Source organism: Lissotriton vulgaris, chromosome 10 (assembly GCF_964263255.1).
Source record: "Lissotriton vulgaris chromosome 10, aLisVul1.2, whole genome shotgun sequence".
NCBI classification, from domain to species: domain Eukaryota; kingdom Metazoa; phylum Chordata; class Amphibia; order Caudata; family Salamandridae; genus Lissotriton; species Lissotriton vulgaris.
In genome coordinates this window covers 181,313,457-181,333,045 of record NC_141698.1, presented here as the reverse complement: position 1 = coordinate 181,333,045, position 19,589 = coordinate 181,313,457, and the positions used below count along the sequence as shown (strand labels likewise).

Genomic DNA, 19,589 nt, shown 5'->3' with positions numbered 1-19,589 from the left:
CTCTCAGGAATGGTGTCTGGAGGCCTAGGGGAGGAAGATGCTTCCCCTTGTCCCAATTGCAAGGAGACCCATTTAGGGACACTGCGGGAAGCCCACTGTCCATCATTTTAGCACCTCCACAGTTTTAATTTTTAGCCCACAAGCAATTCTCACACCTATCCTGCTGAAGGTGTGAGGATAGCTTAGGGCTAAAAGTTAAAACTGTGGGGGTGCTAAAATGTTGGATAATGGGCGTCCGGCGGTGACCCTGATTGGTCTCCTTGCAAGGGGTCACTTATCTAAATTAGAGGGGCCTCGCACATTCCCTTTTGGCACAGGGCCCCGCAAATCCTAGAACCGGCCCTCTAGCTAGGCTGAAGTAACAGCTGTGGTCAGGTGAGTCAATTCCACACAAAGCCAGCGATGCCAGCACGAAGACTGGCCCAGCCAGGCCGTCGCTACCATTAGTGTTGGGTATGTACATATGTTCATGTGAGCTGTCACGAGCGCTCAGGTGTCTGATAGCTCGTGACAAGCTCGTGCATTGGGATACTGTGTTGTTATTTGAATATCTGGAATGTGGGGTGTAAGGTGCTGAGAACTGTTGTATTCATTACAAGCTTGTAACTTAAGACGAGAGCATCTTAATAAACCTCGTCCATCTTTAACTCTTCTCCAGCGTGATTACTTTGACTTCCCTACAATTAGTGCAACATGGACCCACACACTGGGGCTTGGAGGTATGAAGAGCCCATTGCACTCCAGTTACTTCCGCTTCCGGTCATGCGCTAAAACCTTGGTTAATGGCCCTGCAGTGCAGATGTCAGAGGAGAAGCCTCTGCCAGAGAAGCGAGTGTGTGCCACAGTGCACAAACCTATATTGCATATGCAACCACAGAGCCCGGTTACTGCGTCGCATACCAAAGGCGGGTGCTGCTCGGTATTTCAGAGACCATTCTCACGAAGAGCTTCGTCATGAAAACACCTTCGACAGCTCTGGACGCGGTGTTCAAGAAGCGTCTCTTTGTAACGCTAGAAAGAGTTTTGTGTTCAAACAAACGTGCCACGAAGGGAGAGTGGAGGAAACCGGGGGAAGGGGGGCTGTGACAGGCGGCGGGGGCGCAGCTGGCGCTGTCCGGTGTCACTCACGCGCGCGCCGGAGCCTCGCGCTTCATTACGGAGCTGTCTTCTCCTCTCAAGGAGACCGCGCACCGGGACTGGCGGCACGAGACTCGGCCGGGCCTGGCGTGCACGCGCCGGACTACGAGGGAGGGCGGAAATGCTTCTGTGCAAAATGGAGCGTTCTTCAGGTGCCCCAATCGTTGACGTAGTACACTCAGGTGCCCAGGTATAAGATCTGAGACTGGTGCTAGCAGTAACTCAGTAGTACGGCTGGTGCAGTGTCACCCAAGGCTAGGTGAGTTAGGAGTCCACTGCGCGCCAATTATGCAGTTGGTTATAATGACCCAGTGTAAAATAGTCTGCCAGTCTTTTAGCTTTGTCAATGCTTGTTTTGTCGTAGATTTTGTAGGGCCCTAATAGTTAAAAAAACAATGGCTAAAAGCAACAAAAAAAAATGTGTTTTCGGTCTTACACAGCCTCATTAGTACTTGCTATGGACTGGAACTGCTTTGTGGGCAGATGTGCTGCTGCTTGTGAAAGAGCAGAGTGCAGCTACCGCTTCCTCACCCATCACACCACCAAGTGCTTCGTCCCATTACATGATAACCGCACCTCAGGGAACACTTCTCACGTAGGCGCACAGCAAAGGCAGGAAACTTCCATCTATGTTCCACACGGCGTATGAAGTGTGCTATCCATATGGATTAGCTCTTCGGCAACTCGCACAGTAAGAGCTATACAAGTGCTATAATACAATCCAGTGGGAGGCACTTTCCTTGCATGCACTATTGCAAACCGCTCTACTGCCATGCTAGTAGTTGCTCTCGTGTGAAGACTCCTGCAAATGTTAAAGCTTTTCTTTCCTTCTGGACCACAGCTCCAAAATATAGCCCATTGAGGGGGCAGAATAAGGGAATTTTCAAAGTAACGGTGACCCGTACTGTATAGTCTAGATTGCAGATAATATATAAGGGCTGCATCAGATACTCATAATCCACTAAGAAAACATGAGCTCTGGACATTATAGGAAATTTGGTCTCAAAGAATAGACTGAACTGTGAAAGGAGCAGTGGGCGAAGGTTCAGAGGCATGATCATTATCCAATGAAGTTAAGATAATAATTAAGTAGCACAAAGTGGTGTCGTACAACGATCAGTGTGCGAAAAAGAGGTTATGCACATGTACCATGGTGTTAATAAAAATACCAAGTAAAGCAAAGGCATTGGGGGGATGCTTGGCAAGTACAATGCCAATGACTGTTACCAAACTGTGCAGTGGGGAGTGTGCCTTGCAGTCTGATTCACAGGTGCCCGACCCCGACTGTGTACTAATGGTGGTATCAGGTACTTTCACTGCGATTACAAGGCACCTTGCAGGTTCTGCCCGATTTTCCCAGGTAGTCCGGTTCTAGGGAAATCTATGTCAAGTGGTGAATTTTAAAGCACATTAGCCTAGTAATAATACAAAATGGATAGGATTTTTGAAGGTGCCGTTGGAGGAGTGAGAAAGACTATCTACCGAAGGAATGTTGGGGTAACTTAGTAGCACATTTTATGACTCTTCAATGAGCTCACCCAGTCTAAGCTGCACGCCGGTTATTATGCGCTACCCAGCAAATCAGCATCTTCAGTTTCCATAGTTGAATGCATTATTTGTTAAGAGACTACCCCATCTTAGTCCCAGAAAAGAGGCCATCTTGGACAAGAAGCCAGCCGATCCTGGCTATTTGGGCTACGCTTCCGCCATATTGCCAGAGAGGCAAGCGAATGTCTGTAGGCCCACTACACTTACAGTGTTGTGAAAGAGAGGTACCCCAAAATGAGTGCATTGTGAAAGAGAATTACTCTGCAAGTGTGGCATTTTCAGGAAGAAGGGCTCCACAGGTACAGCAGTGCAATACATTGGGTTAAGAGGACTGATTTGTGCGGGAGCGGCTTCCCCCAGGTGCAGTGTTGTGAAAGAGAAGTGCCTTACAAGTATTGCAATGAAAGTGAAAGATGGCTTACAACAACAGTGCAGATGAGAGAAGTATACAAATGTGGCAGAGTGACTAAACCATGCTGTACTAGTGTTAACGTGAGGTGCCTCACTGCACTCTAAAAATGTGCTCTCTAGTGCTGTAACTGGAATAAGAGATGCCTATAATACTAAAGAAGAGATTCCTGAAGTACTGTAGTAGGGACGATGGTCCCCGAGTACTGCAGTGGGATTGATTGGCTCTTTGTAAGTACTGTAGTGTGGTAGCAAAATATCATTGTCAGACCATTGTGTAACATAAATATTGTGTCCTAAATATCATCGACAAAAATATTACCCCGTTGCAAAAAATAGTAGTGGAGGACATTTTAAACAATATATAAAAAAATATTTTTGTCAGGTGCTATTTCCATATATGGTATTGTGCCATCCATCCCTCAGACGCACCTCACCGTGAAGAAGAGATTTGCGCCTTACAGATAATCCACTATGAACAGTGAGCTACCAAATACTGCACTTAAGGGAACACTGCATTATAAAAACATCCTGCTTCACTACACTTTTCTACAGCACAGTGAAGTCCATTATGTATGCCAAACCTTTAGGAATGTACCACAGAGTAATAAAATATTTTTTATGTTGCAGATGGGAGGATACCACGGCTGGCCAGATCTGAACCGAGCAGGAAAATCCTGGATGCGAGCCACGCATCTTCCCTGAACCACGCTCTCAGGTGAGGTGATGAGCAGGTACTCTGTATCCACTTGTTAAGGGTGGGAGATGCTGAGACTCAGGGCACAGTGATAGCAGGAGCGTTGTCTGGGGCACCCACGGAAAAAGAAGGGCAGATCATGCTGTCACTTACAGAGTAGATGTCCACGACATTCTATTTTTGTGCACAGGATGGAGTCACTAACAGGCGCCCCGATAAAGAAGGGGTACTCTGTGAACAAATGCATTTGTGAAAAGAGGGTATGCATTTTTCGGTGCGTACCCACAGCACCGTGAGGCTACACTGATGGAAGATGTGTGCTGTGTGGAGAACGGTAGCATGCTCTAAATTAACTATGGAGGGTTTGCAGCACCAGACTCACCTGGCCTTACTAATGTATTCTTTCTCAGGTCTGGGAAAGTCACACACTGAATGAGGATGTAAAGTACTGCAGTGTATATATGGGGACTGCAGAACATGGCACAGTATGCTTAAAATGTAAATGTATAATTACTGTAGTGTAAATTTGTAAATCAGGGCTCTTGTACAACTAAAGTAGTGCAGCGTAAATGGAGAGCGCTGCATTAGTGCTGTGCACATGCTCCAGTATGGATAATGAAGAGGTTGTACAGGTACTGCTTGAGAATTGTACGTGATGGTGAGTGTACACACTTTGCAGTATGAATGAAGGAATGCTGCGTGTGTATTACATTGCAAATGATAGCTGCTGCCTCAGTTCTGCAGTTTTAATGAAATAATGGGTGCTGTCCTAACACCACACTACTGGTAAAGGAGTGCTGCACAAATACCGCAGTATGCATGATGATGAGCACACACATCTTAACTAGGGAGAGGGTTCCTTGTATATGTGAGGTACTACTTGTGTATTGCAGTTGTAACAAAGCGCTCCGTATAATGCTGCAGTATCTATACACTGTGCTGTACGCAAACTGATGCGTGATTTTTGGTTTGTTGTGGTGCTTCAGTGGAAGCTTGAAGAGAGTGCTGTGCGAGCACTGCATTGTGAGCAGCTTTACAATATTATGCCTAATGGAGAGTTGCAGAGTCTCCACAGTAGTCATGCAGTTGTGCTGTTCAAGCACTGTAGAGCAGTATCCTTATGGTGTTGTACAAGAACCACAGCATTACAAGGTAGTGCATACACTACAGTGTGATACAGACGGTGGCTTCAATAACTGGTGGCCACTTCTGTTAATGCACAGATGAACACTTATTCAACACCTATTCATCAATACTACTCTCGGAACTTTTAGCATTTACTCTATAAACAAGTAGTATTACAGTATAGAGCGTTGCGTCAAGCTTTCTCAGTTTGAGGGATGTGATGTCAGGCACCGGCAGACTTGCAAACTCGCGTGGTGTCACACAATATCTGCTGCTTTCACACGGTTTCCAGGTGAGGAGCCGATATGGCCCGGTGGTAGGAAAAACGAGCTGGACACTACTGCAAAGGGGGAATTTCCAGCTCATCTTTCGAGGTTTTGATCAACTGATATTGGTTGAGAGGTTTGGAAACACCCCGGGGCATCAACATGACCCTCCAAAATCTTTTCTGCTTGTTTTGGAGATGGGGTTTATTGGGTCATGAGGCGATATGCCTCTTAGGCACTTCACGGCATAAGGCCCCATTCTCACACTGTGATTTGTTGTTGTTGTTTGTTTTCGTCGGCAGGTCTGCACTGGATTGTTACCTAGCGAGCGTGGTCCACTACAGGTTCGTCAACCGCCCTGATCAGCCTTACGTAGAGTTTTGTATACACCACGTCCTGTAGATTACATGCCATGCACTTTCCTCCAATCTATTCCAAGTCTTTCTTTTAGTTTCAAGTATACATCAAATTCTTAGTGATCATTTTCTCGAAACTCACAATGCACCAGGAAACACTCTTCATACAGGAGAATACTCAGAACTGGAGAGGCCACCATCGGGACATCAACTCAGTTGTGGAGCAATTTTAACAAGAAAACAAGTTTTGAGATTGACATTTTAATGAGAAATCCTGAGGACAGATTATATGAGAATACTAGTTTGGGCAGAGATCACAGAAAACGTTTGTTTTCAATTCTGCCTAAGTGCATGCTGGTTAATCGTGGAGCGCGACCTGTCCTCATTGTAGGGCCAATCTGTGGTAGATATGCATCTCAGCTGTGATTTGAGGGAGCTGGGTTGCCTATTTTTAAGTTCTCTGCTCAGCTGGTTTTCCCCATTGTAGGTCAACGTATGTCACCGCGCATGAAGGAGAAAGTCAAAACATGCCTTTAAAAGTCAGATTTTTCCTAAAAATCAAGAGCCTCCATTGTAAATGGAGGAGTTCTAATACTGCAGCAGTGCATGTGGGTTGATTTTAATTCTGATTGTGCCGTTCGAGAGAGGATCTGCCATTGACAGAAGAGAATTCCTGTCCATCCAACGAAGGCAAGAGCAACTTTTCCTGAGATTCATAAAAGGGTTTGGAAGATGATGCAAGATGAGACCTGGGCCACGCTGCCACCTCCCCAAACTCAGAGCACCCCTTAGAGCAGCATGGACCACAGCTTTCTCCATGACACCAAATAGATGGTTACCTCTCACTACTCTGACAGGGTTGTCAAATCAATTTATATCAGGAAGGTACCATGCTTTCAGTGCTGGACTTATAAGTTTGATAACGTATTGGGTTTCGGCATTTGTAGCCATGGACTGGAATCATGATTCTTGTCGATGTGGAGTAATCTGACTGACAAATGTACAGAATCTTTCTGTTGCTGGCTGCTCCTTTCACAAAACGTTGCTGCTGGTACCAGTATTGGCTTACTCTATGGAAATTTAGAATAAAACTACTAAAATAAAATAGTTTTTCATCGCAGACCAAGATTTTGGATTGGAATACTGTTCTGTGTCAATAGGAAAACTCGGTTTCCAGGGTGTTAGTTCTCATTTAACACCTCAGCGCAGCGCAAATTCTCGCACTGTGCTGAAGCTTCTAATGAGCCAACGGGCTCATGACGGAACGGTTCCGTCATGAGCACAGGCCAACCGACGCTCATGACGGAACCGTTCCGTCATGAGCATCGAAGGGGTTAACAACACAATGTATTCAGGGAGCTGTAGTTCTAATTTGGTTTCACTCAACAGTTGGACTAAAACACCACATAACAATGATTTGTAACAGAAAAGCCGAGGACTGCAAACATGGTGTCCTGGGAGACAGAGGTTTGATTTAACCATACTAGGTCTGGACACACATTCTCTGGCCGTAGAGCCACATTGTCACTACCATCAAACTACCAGCTTCGTAGTTATGTACACACCTATACACACTTTACTTTGCCTGGCAATATTCATGTATATTGACCTTGAACATCCTAAAAACTAATAGCAAAGTGCTCCAACCTTAACCCTTGAACCCCAGATTCGTACGACCACAGTACAATGAATATGGCACAACCACCAATATGTAGAATATGACCAGAACTCAATACCTGGTACATACAACACTATATGAATCAGACTTTGGACTACAGTGTTGACCCCGGAATCATATAGAAAGTCTCCAAGCAACCCGCGGTAGAACATGCACAATAAAAATGCTGATTGCATAACATACGCAAAAACAACAGTTGACGGACAGAATGCAGAACAATGTCATACATTCACCCCAGTACAGAGATCTGGGCCTAAATCCATCGTTTTTTTGCTCACCATGCCATTCCAGTTTGAACCCAGCCATATGCAAATCAGTCTTGACCCTGTGCCCCATGGGAACAGTCCAGCCTGAACTGCCAAGGTCCTCCCTGGACTGGAAACAAGCATCCTAGGACCGGTTTCGGGCTTTCAGCCCTCATCAGCCAGGGTAGCTTGATTCCAGTGCCACAGGAATCAAGCTATCCTGGCTTAAGAACGGTGAAAACCCGAAACCGGTACAAGGATGCTTGTTTCCGGTCCAGGGAGGACCTGGCTTGGCAGTTCGGGCTGGACTGTTCCCATGAGACACAAGGTCAAGACTGATTTGCATATGGCCGGGTCTAAACTGGGGTGGCATGGTGAGCAACAGAATGACGGATTTAACCCAGATCTCTTGACTGGGGGGGGAATGTTTTGATTTGTTCTGCATTCCGTCCATCAATTGTGTGTCTTTTGATTGCATAACATATGGCTTATTTCATGAGGCTGCCCATACGAACACATGCATCTCAGACAGGGATTAGGAAGCAACCGGTAATGAATAGCAGGTGACGGAAATTATTCGTAGGAAAAAATGCATTTTATTTTCTTGCCTTCTGAACACATGTCCCAGCTCACAAGGGTTTTCAAAAGCGGCAAATACAGTGCAAGAGGTGTGGTGCAGCAGCCAGGGCAGCTGACTTTGGAGCACAGGGCTCACAGTTCGATCCCCAGCTCCGGCGGCAGCTCAGCTCAGCACCATGTAACTCTGGGCAATAGCTCACTTAATTTCCACAATGGCCCCCAGCGCCTTGAGACCCATAGGGGTGAGTAGTTTGTGCTTTACAAATGCCAGACTTAAGATTCTTTTTTTTTTACAGTAAAAACTGCACAGCAGCTGGTACAAGGAGCTACATAAAAATGCATCAAAGCAAAGGGCAGCAAACTAATGTTGTGAAGCTAAATTCCCTTTGACATTAAACAGCCTGTGTATGACTGCAGACTCCATAGAATTAGGCATGTGTAATTCTGAGAGATGTCCAGTGCCCTACAGAAAGCATGTCATTTTAGTGCCAGGGCATATAATAGACTAGTGACTTGTGGGACTTTTTTCTATAAAGACTTGTGCTTGTTTTATGAAAATGTTGAGATGTCTTAGCTGGAGAAGAACTGGTGCAGCAAGTGGGAAGGAGACTGACCACACCTCCTTGACATGGGACACTGCTGCACCTAGAGGGGTGGGAAGCATGAAGGCATGCATTGACATCCTTGAGAAAGCTTCTGAGAGCCCCATTGCAGTAGTTGCAACAAAGCCTTGTTAATTAAGTAGACTACACTCCAAAGCAACATTGTTCGTTTTCACATATCTATTCCATAAATGTGCAGGCACAAAAGAAGGTATATGCCCAGACTCCGTCTACAGCGATTTACCAATCACTATAACCCATGGCGTGTGTATAAATCCCTCGCGGCCGTATGCACTTGTTCCAGATCCTTGATGAGGACAGTCCTAGCCTACTTTTGATAAATTGATTTCAGATCTTGCTGTGTTGTCAAATTCCTAACCCATCTCTAACTTTTACCAATCAGAAACAGTTGCTTGGTCATTGATCAACTTAAAATTGAGAGAAATTATATTCTTGGTCATGTCTAAAGCTTGCCTTAGGACTCTGGGAGGCACAGAGGTCACCAGCCTCGAAGAGCTACCACAGGAGACTGACGACACTGGCGCGCGCATATCACTAGATCTTTCAGCAGCCATCCATGCTCTGTACCACTCTACAGCTGGCGAGGCTTTGTCGGATGTTTGTGGAAAAACATCAGAATGAATCACTTCCTTTTTGACTGGGAGATCCCAATGCGTACCTGCGCAAGACGACAAGACAAGCCCTAACTTGTGGAGTACCCCAGGGCTCTGCTTTCTCAATTCTATTTTTTAATGTAAATCTTGGATCACAGCTAATCATTACCTACGCTGGCGACGCTCAGCTGATATTCAACAACTCTTCACTCGCAGCAATAGATTCCTGCATGAGTAGCAACTACCTAAAATTAAACTTGTGTATCACTTATTGATGGAGACCCGGGACCCCTACAAATTTTGTATTGGCTGGAAGTGATGGGACCACACTCATTACTCCATGTTAGGATTCTGGGCCCAGTCATTTATGAAGCGCTCACCGTTGAACCTCAAAGCTCGACAGTCGTAAAGCACTTTTTCTTTCACATAAGACCCTTGAGGAAAGAGTTCAATCTCTCACGCTTTCCATTCCATGTGCCATCAGTAAATGATGTTGTACCATCTAGAGTTGATTGCTCCAAAACTGCCTTTCTGGGTCTTCTTGAGTAGCTTATACTTTAGGGTGCAGAATGCTTCCTAGAAACTGTTAGGGCACACAGGCATGTCTCTTCGGATATTCACTCTACTCTATTTATTAGTAGAGGTGAACATTTGCCTCAAAGATTTATGTGCATGCCCACCACTCTAGAAATAGCCCAAATCCATGGTTGCCTTCAGAATTAATTTAACCTGTGAGCACCTACAATGTCCCTGGCAGTCTCCATGTTCTTACATCTTTCCCATTTAAAGATTCAGGGAGGCATGAACACGGTGCTGCTCTTTCTCAGTGTTGGCAGCAATACTTTGGAATACAGGACTGTAAAAGGATATCTGACCAAATGAATGTCACTTAATTTTTTAGGAAAGTCTCAAGACTGCCTATTTTTGCTCTAAGCTGATTAGCCTTCTCTGTTCGATGGCACAGGCAAGTGGGCGTATTGGTATCTTTCCTTTTTTGAGTACTTGGAAGACTCTGGGTGATTGTTCAGCACTAGAAAAGACTTAGTAGCACAGAATAACTTATCTTCCCAAACCCTTTATACTTTTGTACACCAGCTGCTGATCGTTCTCAGAATTCCCACCCGTTCAACTTTGTACCCAGTGCTTCATTTGTCAGGGCCCCTAGTTTTGCACGGAAACCCGCAGAAGGCGCCATCAAAGGTCGGTGTGCCAAATGCCAAGGCTGCCTTGTCTGGGTTCCACCTCGTACCTTTCTAATCAACCCGACGCTTCCTGCCTCTTTAACTCACCCTTGCAGGTTCTCTTCCAACCCTGCTTTCTTCCCTTTCCTCTGTTTTTCTGGATTCCTCTTCCCACTTCTTCCCCCCTTTTGGGTTTTTCTCTCGGTTGCTTTGGATCATGGTCTGTTCAGGAAAAATAAGTGCCAGACCCCAAAAATGAGTACCTAAGAGCCCCACCTGCATCACTAGTCCAAATTGGTAGATCCAAATATGTGTAAAATGTAAATTGATACTTGTATAGCGCACTACTCACCCGCAAGGGTCTCAAGGCGCTTGTACGAATACCGCTGTGGAACCCATGCTGGCTTTCCCTGTGAGGCGTCCACTCCTGGGCACCCCCAAGGTGGAGGCCAGGCATCCTTAGCGTTGTGGGGGCCATTGTGGAGATTAAGAAAGCTATTGCCCAGAGTTGCAGAGTGGGACCCATGATTAGAATAGGCACCGAGGCGAGAATTATCAGGTCCGTGGAATTTTGAGCCCAAGACCCGCTGAGGCGGGGAATTGAACCCTGGTCCCGGGCTAGACCTCTGCATCAGGGTCTGCCGCTCTAATCATTGAGCCACACTTCTCCACTATGTGTCATTAGTTTAGTGAGCCTTTCGGAGAGCACTGCGTGCAACCTCCAGACAACAGGGTTCAATCCTCTCACTTCGCTTTTCATCCTTTGTTTTATTTATTTATGGATTGCATTTACATAGCATGCACTCTAAGAATGTCTCTTGGTGCTACAAAGTCCGGTGACATGATTACCACTGGGTTGGGTAATGTCAATAATACCGTATTGCTTCCTACCATGTGGCCAAATTCCCTGTATGGCACATTTATTCAGTCCTGGGTTGTTTTTTGGCAACAGTGCCTGGCAAGGAGAAGAAGAGGCCATTGTGTGGTCCTCGGCTTCATTTTTAAGTTGTCCAGGAATGTTGAGTGCGAGTGAAGTTTCCTTTTCTACCCACAGCCCGATAAGCGCGAGTGCAGCCCAAGTGCTCGGCTCTGGCCCTTTGAGTGCTTCAACCAATCGCCGTATCTGCACATTGCCAACATCGGCCATCATCGCCAGGCCTGCTTCAGATCTTTGACTTTTCAGAAAAGATTCGTAGGATTCACCCCCCTGAACATCTGGATTCACTGTAAACCATCGTGGATGGTAACTCTGGACTCCTGTGCTTGCTCAGCGCTGTATTGCAAGGTTCACGCTGTGCAATATATGTGAAATCCATTGCCTGTCAGTTTTCAAATTGTTTGCTTTGTTGTAAATTGAAGACCTTCTCAGAAAACCTTGTTCATGTCTGGATTAGATTGCCTTTTTTTCCGCAGCTACAAAACAGTTTTTTTTTGTATTTCTTTTTTATCAGCCCTCCCTGCCCAAAACCCCTCTGCTCCAGCAGAACACATTTTGTACACCCTGGATACAAATATAGCTGGATGTAACTATTTAGATAACCTGCAGGTGTTCAGAAAAAACAGCTCTGCTGTTTTTGGCTCTAACATTAAAGAAGAATCTGCATATAGATGCACAATGCTGCGAAGTGCGAACCAGTCCCCCTTCCTGGGCATCCTCGGGGTTCACTCAGCATCCCCAGAGTTCACTCGGGAAGGGGGAAACCTGCTCCTGCTGCTTCCCTCTTGGATGAAATGCTCCTCGCTGAAATTTGCAGAGCTTCCACTTGAATGTCATTTCGCACGTTCTACAAGCACCGTTGCCTGGATACGGATTCCAGAGCAGACACCTACAAAGACAAATCTGTTCTCAAAAATCTCTTTCATTAAATGCTCGTTCATCTGCATCTCATCTCTCATGGTCTGGGCACCGCTTGGCGCTCTTGTCAACAAACTGATGCTTACCCGTTAGCGTGGGTTGCCATCCTAGACCCCTACACAAAGTCACAGTTAATGCCCCTCATCCTGAGAGGGAAGATTCCCTTCTTCCAGGTCCTTCGATGAAAGACACAGAGCTTGGATTTTTAGAGATTTGATATTATCGAGTGTTTCACGTCTGGTGGCAATATCTGGCGTTCTCTACTTGATTGCTGAATACTTTTGACTTTGCAGCGGGGGCTGAATGGGTTGGTAGGACAACCTCTTACGAATGGGGTCTAGATGCTCTAGAGAGTGAATCTCAAGAGGTCTGGTAAACTGTCTCCTTAAAGACTCAATGTTTTTTTTTTTGCTAACATAGGACAGCAAAATAATCATTAAATCTTATTCCAGCTTATTTTGTCCTACTAATACATGAAAAATAGCTCTTACAGTCTCTCTAGTTTGAGGGTCTCGTGTAAAGATTCATATGTTTATCCAACTCTCCCACATTCCCCTTGCCAGAATGGAGCTTAACACCTTCTTTTGTTCTTTTTCTAAAATTGCAACCAGGGTGACTGCAATGATACTTAGGAACCTATTGGCGCCAAAAAGTCTCTTTAAAAATGGTTCTGTGATGCTTTTCTTTGCTTTATGGGATGTTATATGAGAAGGGACTCTGGCGACATTGTCAAGATGCACCTTTTACAAATAAGTACATTACCATATATAGTATAACTAAGTATCTGATTGAAGTGTCCTGAAGTCAGATGTTATGATAGTCGCACCCGATAAAATCTGACGCCAAGGTGTTTGGAATTTATCAGGTCCTTTTAATCAGTTATAGCCTGTTCCACGTTTAACACAGAAAAAGGGCATACATTGCAGCTTTTGGTGCTTAGCACACCTATATGCCAATTTCTCTGTATTTACCAGTAATTCTTAACCTATTAAATTCTGGCGGGTTTCACCTGGCAAAATGTGAAGTAGGCAATTTTTACTGTACCTGTCAATTACCTGACTTGATAAACATTACAACACTTATAATCCCAATACCTCTACAAACCTGTTTGCCCTTGGATTGCCGTTCACTGGGACACTTGTAATCAGTCGCTGTCTTCATGACGACTGCACATTTTCACATGTGCGTTCTGTTACGTCACAGAACCAAGACGGAGTCCTCTGTGATATCTCAAAACCACTGCTTAGAAGGAATGTAGTAAGGATCTTTTCGGTCTAGAGATGGGGTGTGGACAGAATTGTGACATCATTGCTGTAAATTTTGAAAGATCAGTTCTTAAGAATATTGCGCGGTCAGCTTGACGGGTTATGGAGCTCCAGCTGCCCACGTAACTCATTCTCTGCTGGTGAAACATACTTCATCCAAGCAGGCGGTGTCTAATGGGCTCTAGTAGTTAATCACAGAGATTCATGACTAGAATTGTAAATTCACTTTGCAGATTATCATTTTTTTTTGCGATATCCCTTTCTCGTACGTGCAACTGTCAATTGGCAGCACATAGATACTGTCTTAGAACCACATTGCATCACTACATTATGCAGTCATCATGCATGTCTTGTGTTCCCTTTGAAATCTTGAAGTCAGAAAGAGTTGTCTGAAGGTTATTTCTTTTAACCAACGATCGGGTTCAGGAATTATAGTACTTCTGCTTGCGACTTCTGTTTTGCACCCAGCAAAGACGTTTTGACTCTATACTGACCAAGCACGTATTTAATAATAATTTGAGTTGAGGTCTAAGTGGATGTGATATTTAGAAAGAACCAAATGGCAAGACACACAAAATGTCTGCTTACTCGTGTCACAAGTACGCAAAAGTAAACAAAACCACTCAAGACAGTTTAACCATGAGCTTTGGGGCTAATTCCCCCTATCGGCTCAATCTCAACCTTTTCGAACAGTAATTTCCTATGTCCTTGTGCAATTTTCATGTGACCCCTTAGAAACGACTTCTACTGCACTGGGATGAACTTTTAAACATTGGACTAAAAACCCATGGGCATTCTACTGTTTAAATAAACTACCAACTGCAGCCAGTTGACACCATCAGATACTGCTTACCTGTGGTTCTCAGTCAGAATGTTAATATTGTACAACAAGCAAATTGTATGCAAAATATCAACTACCAAAATATTGCCATGGTAAATACACTAACATATCCACCACTCAAATTACTTACATATTTTACTATACTAATTCACCACTAATCTTTTATGGGTTCCGGAGGAGCGTGCTACTCACTAAAAAAGCGCTTCAACACCCCATCAGGGCTAGCAAGCGATCTATAAATGCAAACCTTTTTCCCTCTTCTATCCCTCCGCTATCCTTCTGAATCCAAATAACTGACTAACATATCCACCACTCAAATTACTTTCATATTTCACTATACTAATTCGCCACTAATCCTTTATGGGTTCCGAAGTAGCGTGCTACTAGTCAAAAAAGCGCTTCAACACCCTATCACTATCAAGGGTAGCAAGCGCTATATAAATGCAAGCCTTTTTCCCCTTTTCTATCCCTCCACTATCCTTCTTGAATCCAAATAACTGACTAACACCCACCACTCAAATTATTTTCATATTTCACTATACTAATTAATCACTAATCCTTTATGGTTTCTGGAGTAGCGTGCCACTTGCCGAATAAGCTCTTCGACGCCTCGTCAGGGTTAGGAAGCGCTATATAAATATAATACAATACATAGGTAAGTATAGATTTAATTTTGGTGTTGTGCCTATATCTATCCACAAGATAATTCAAACCTTCTCTAAAAGTTGTTCAATAATTGTCTTTAAAAACACACGTGGCAGCAGTTGGACACAATAGAAACCATTTTTAACTGGTCGAGTCGAATTTTCTCAAGGGTCACAGTGACTTGAATGTGAATCAGAGAATTTGGCCACAACAACGGCTGCTTTCGAATAGCGTGGGTGCCAGAGCAGGCTTTGGATTGCCCCTTGTAAATAAGCGGTACAAAAGGGGGTGGTGATGGACGGAGCATCTGAATCAATCAAACACTCACACCCAGTCAAAAGATTTGGGTTTATTCCATCACCGTTCTTTAGCCCACTCTGCCACCCCAGTTCAGACATGGCTATATGCAAATCAGTCTGACCCTGTGCCTCATGGGAACAGTCCAGCCCAAAGTGAGCAAGGTACTCCATCACCACCCCCCTTTTGTACCGCTTTTGGCCGCCATAAGTGTGGCAGGGTATGCTCAGACGTGAGTCCCTTGCTCACTTTGCCACTGGATTCAAGCAAGCCGGGCTGAAGACGGCTGGAATGCCAGAAACCGGTCCTCGGAAGCTTGTTTCCGGTCCAGGGAAGACATGGCTTGGCAGTTCGGGCTGGACTGTTCCCATGAGGCACAGGGTCAGACTGATTTGCATATAGCCTTGTCTGAACTGGGGTGGCAGAGTGGGCTAAAGAACGGTGATGGGTTGCCCAGATCTTTTGACTGAGTGTGAGTGTTTGATTAATTCAGATGCTCCGTCCATCACCACCCCCCTTTGTACCCCTTGTAAATAAGGGCATGCCCAGCGCCAGTAGGGTTAAAGTTCTTGCCCCCGTGCTATGGTTCATTGTCCCACTTCTCTGATTCAGAAGGGGGCTGACTACTGCCCTTCCCGCCACCTGCACCAGAGACCTGACGCTGACGCTTGCCACGTGACCTCACCAGCAAATAGACAAAAATAAATAAATAAAATAAAGCATCCAGTCACCAATCGAAGCAAAGAGCTGGATGCACCCCAGAGCCCTCGCTGACACCAGAGAGGAGAAATCGGTTCAGAAAGAAGCGACACCCCCATTAACCCGGGGAAATCGATCAGTCATTATTTCGGGGGAAAATAGGAATTTATAATTTGTCAGTAAGAAGCGCCAGACGCCCGCAGGCGCTTACGTAGCAAGTGGCGCCTAGGGATCGAGAGCTGTTGTCATCTCTCCAGCCCGGGGCCCCACCCTGCACTTCACGCGAGCAAGAACATCTGCACTTTATTTTTAGAACCCCAATCTCGTCACAAAGGAGGGGGGAAAGGAGCATTTCAAATCCACTTAGCTGTTGTCTGCGGGGACAGCCGCCTCGAATAACCGGTTACATAAGCGACTTACTTTATCCTAAAAAAACATGGCGGCCTTAAAGCAGCACGAGTCGCACTTACAAAACCAGCGTCTTCTGCAGCTGATATTTTAATTTAATAATTTCCCAATTAAAAACGTAACAGTACACGCTGGAAGGGTAAAACTGTGTATTTTGTATTGTAATTGTAATTGCATTTATATAGAGTTTACTACCCCTGAGGAGGTGTAGAAGCGCTTTGTTGGCAAGTAGAACGCTACTCCGGGACCCACAAAGGATTAGTGGTGAATTAGTATAGTGAAAATATGAAAGTAATTTGAGTGGTGGATATGTTAGCCAGTTATTTGGATTGAGCAGGATAGTGGAGGGAAAGAAGAGGGGAAAAGGTTTTCATTTAAATAGCATGGGGCGTAACACAGGCCCCCGCAGCCCCTGCGGTGCAGGGGGGGGGGGGGCCTCAAGCTCCAAGGGGCCCCCTCAGGACAGCACTCTGGCTGTAGAGCTCTGGATTGAGCCCGGAGGGGGCCCCTCCAAGAGCCTTGCAGGGAGGCCCCCTCGAGTTTTGTTACGCCAGTGTAAATAGCGCTTGCTACCTACACTTGATAGAGTGTTGGAGCGCTTTTTCAGTGAGTAGCACACTACTACTGAACCCATAAAGGATTAGTGGTGAATTAATATAATGAAAATCTGAAAGTAATTTGAGTGGTGGATTTGTTAGATTATTCGGATTGAGAAGGATAGTGGAGGTTTAGAGAAGGGAAGACAGGTTTGCATTTATATAGCGCTCGCTACCCCTAATGGGGGGTTGAAGTGTTTTTTCCGGCGAGTAGCACGCTACTCTGGAACACATACAGTGTTAGTGGTGAATTAATAGTGAAATATGAAAGTAATTATGTCTGTAAAATCATTAGATCACAGTGAACTAAGACATCTGGACATGCCCATAATACACTGGGTTGAGGGGGACGTCTTATGACTTTGGCACTATCATTGTTGACAGCTTGACACTAAAGGATCACGACAGGACCCAGGATGATGTCTTCCCATGTTGTGCTGTACTGCGTGCCCAGGGGCAAGGGGGGTTGTCAGAGAAGCTCTTGCTTTTATAGGCATGGCTGAAATTGGGGTCATCCCCTCAAGCCTTCAATGGATTGGCAATTGAACAGTTGGCAGTGCCAGCATTTCTGCATGTTTAATTGCAACGTAACCTTCCGCAGGAATGGCTTGTTAGAGAGGGCATCGGGAACATGCAGTCCTAAGTATGTAATGCTTACGCAACCACTTACTCCTATACAGGCCCGTGCAAAGCTAGCAGGCAGGTTTTTTGATAGCCCCTGATCTCTCTTCCCAACTGGTGGGTAAAGGCTTGGACATTTGGGAAAATCTCACACATTCAGTTTTTTATTTTACTTAATGGATATGTTTCTATAGCAACCCCTAAGGTGCCATCATGATCATCGCAGTAATCAAGTTCTCTTTTTACTTTGGTAAATCCTACTTTCTTATCATATTTAATATATACATATATATAGCATTTAAAGTGGGAGTAGGCCTATAATAAACACATACATATATGTTCCACTGTGCATAGGGAGAATGCAAATGTCTCCATATTGCGAAATATCAAAGTATAATCCACATAGAGTCAGAAATAATTTCTACATATTGATCCTCATCAAAGTCGCCAGTAATGATTAAAAGTATCACATTCACAGAACAGCTCAACTTAGAGGAACATGAACAACCGGTAAAGAAGAGGTGTAGAAATACATTAAAAAGAAGGGGAAATTTGCAATCTTTAAACTCAAATCAAATATTTGAATACAAAAAAAATACCAAATTCCTTCATAATTGTGTTCCACATCCAGGTTTTCTTTTTACAACATGTTCTTCTTTTTGGAAATAAGAGACATTTCTGACATCAGGCTTTTAACTACAGGGACCACATCGGATTTCCATACTCCTAAAAGTTTTTTTTAACTGACAGTAAACTCTTCAGTCTTTTAAAGGTAGAGTTAAGCTCTTGTCCTTCCTGTCCCCACATATCTGTTAATGTTGGTGCGAGGTTTTTGACACGAACACAAGCCAGCAGCTGAGCAAAGCCCACAGCTCCCAAGCGAGACGTGGGCTGCCTACCAAGCGTTCTAGCTGTAGGAAGATTAGAGGGCTTTGACTCAGGCAGGCTGGCATGGTCATCTCTAGGGCTTTGAGTGGGATGAAAAAACTGGGGGGGGGGGTCTCAAAGGGGTGTGCCCTATGTAATTAAGGGCATGGCTTAAAACACATAAGCTAAAAATCTATGCATAGCATAATGTGCGGCCCGACTGGTATTTTGCTGCTTCTGTGATTGCATCCAGATAGATAATACAACAAGTAACATTACGCCTACAAGCAGCCAGGATTATTGGCTTTGTCAGTGGTTGTTAGTTGGATATGATACATAAGCACCAACTACGGATTTGTTGTATATAACTTAGAAAATGCTTCAGTTCTGAAATGGGACTATGAAAGAACTATAACGCGTCTCTTTGAAGTTACATCAAAGGCAGTTAATGGTGGTACTGCTGCAGAGTTAAGAATGAAAGAGGGCAAAAACGGAGACCTGTCTCCGCACCTGCTTTTTAGGTCGAGCCTGGACAGCAGCACATGCCCTGCGAGGCATGTTCTAGCCAGGTATGGACTTGAAGCTCCGCCCACATTTTTCATTGGTTGTGTCATTGTCCTTTGGAAACTGTGGCCAATAGGCTTACTAGTCCCTGCTTAGTACTGCCATGTCTCATTTTATAACCTCCCATGAGGACACCCCTTGTTACATGTGTTGTTACTCAGTAGGCTTTAATTACAGCCTCTGAGCACTGCTTGCTTAAATGGTTTTCTCCTGCATGCTGGTACAGACAGGACACGTCCCCCAACCATCCCCCCTTAACTTTGAATTTTTAGGTCGAGCCTAAGGCATTGCTTTAGCAATGCTTTTTGGCGAGATTATAGTAGGCGACCCAAAAAGTCTACCCAAACTGCGGATTGGACACAGTGCATGTCAGCACAACCACACACATTTCCTGCGCGCGCGCCGCGGTTCCCTCTGCTGCCACTGCAGCTCCCTTGGCTGCACACCCCCTCACCCCTTGCTCGCCAATGTCCGTCCCACCCTTCCTTTCGTCTC

The 19,589-nt window shown here is 45.0% G+C and overlaps 1 protein-coding gene across 5 annotated transcripts in view; it reads left to right on the top strand.

Moving 5' to 3' along the window:
• RAI1 (retinoic acid induced 1) overlaps positions 1–19,589 on the top strand; it is a 633,938-nt gene that overhangs the window by 426,425 nt on the left and 187,924 nt on the right. For all 5 annotated transcript variants that reach the window (XM_086940847.1, XM_086940845.1, XM_086940846.1 and 2 more), the window contains one exon: positions 3,724–3,811. The gene's annotated coding sequence lies outside the window, so the exon portion shown is untranslated. The remainder of the gene's footprint in view (positions 1–3,723; positions 3,812–19,589) is intronic.